The sequence below is a fragment of the Poecilia latipinna genome, unplaced genomic scaffold (genome assembly GCF_001443285.1).
Source record: "Poecilia latipinna isolate Pla-1442-1.1 unplaced genomic scaffold, P_latipinna-1.0 Scaffold9087, whole genome shotgun sequence".
NCBI lineage: Eukaryota > Metazoa > Chordata > Actinopteri > Cyprinodontiformes > Poeciliidae > Poecilia > Poecilia latipinna.
In genome coordinates, this window is record NW_015121703.1 from 1 (window position 1) to 1,031 (window position 1,031).

Below are 1,031 nucleotides of genomic sequence, written 5' to 3' on the forward strand. Positions count from 1 at the left end.
CACAGGTAAGGAAATACCCTCAAACAAATCAAAGTGGACCACAATTATTCAATTCACATTCAGAGACATAACATATGAAAATTTAAGTATGACACTTTAAACTCAAGTTCAAGTCCAAATGTGAGTTCAGGTTCTCAGTTCAATGAAAAGCTTCAGTTTTGATTCAGTCCAGAAAAATAATAATAATTTCACCAGTTCTTAAATCAGTTCTTAATCCTGTCCAGTTCGGTTTGAACTAGTTCCTGAAGTTCCTACCGCTCCGGCAGCGAATTATCATACGCAGGAGAGTCCCTCCCTGATATGATGGAGAAGATGAATTGAAGGTCTAGGTCTGGCTCGCCATCTTGAATCCCGTCTGTGAATGTGGACGTCGCACACGGCAGACCAATCTTCGCTCCGACCGAGCTTCCAACCGAACAAAAAAACCTGACCTGTGTAACAGGCCACAAATCTACAAAACTCTTTTTAAATCCTTAAATTATACAAATAAATTCTTCTTCATAAACTCAACATATTAACTGGATAACCGTTTATTCATTAACCTGATCACAGTTTATAACGGAGCATTTCTTGCAAACAGCTACGTCTTAAGCGTTAGCTTTCCGCCAAAAGGAAAAGTACAACACGGTGAAAAATGTAAAAAAATAAACACAAAACTCACCAAAACCGATGTAACTTAGTTCTCATAAAATCCCCGTCAGTTTCCGACCAGGTAAATTATGTCTTCTTAACTATAATATTAACTTTTTTTCCGTTAATCAATCAACTGCTCTTTTCCTCCGATTCCTCCTCTGCTCTCTCCCTCTGGTTTGTGCACCGCAGCGTCACCCAGGCGTCGCGTCTGTGACGCTGGTTCCTTAAAGGGGCAGCGACGTTATTCTCTGTTCAGACTTTTAATCCGCTATTTATTCTTATTTATGTCAGATTTTAACATGGGCAAGTATTTATTCCTATTTATTCAGATTTTAACATGGGCAAGTATTTATTCCTATTTATTCAGATTTTAACTGAGCAGCTATTTATTCCTATTT

General features: G+C 38.2%; 1 long non-coding RNA gene across 1 annotated transcript; it reads right to left on the reverse strand.

Annotated features, from left to right (window-relative positions):
* Nucleotides 1-963, reverse strand: LOC106944404 (uncharacterized). Its single transcript, XR_001424271.1, has 2 exons — nt 662-963; nt 1-431 (listed from the first exon to the last, which is right to left on the reverse strand). It is a non-coding gene; the product is annotated as an uncharacterized LOC106944404 (long non-coding RNA).
* Between the last annotated feature and the right edge of the window lie 68 nt (nt 964-1,031).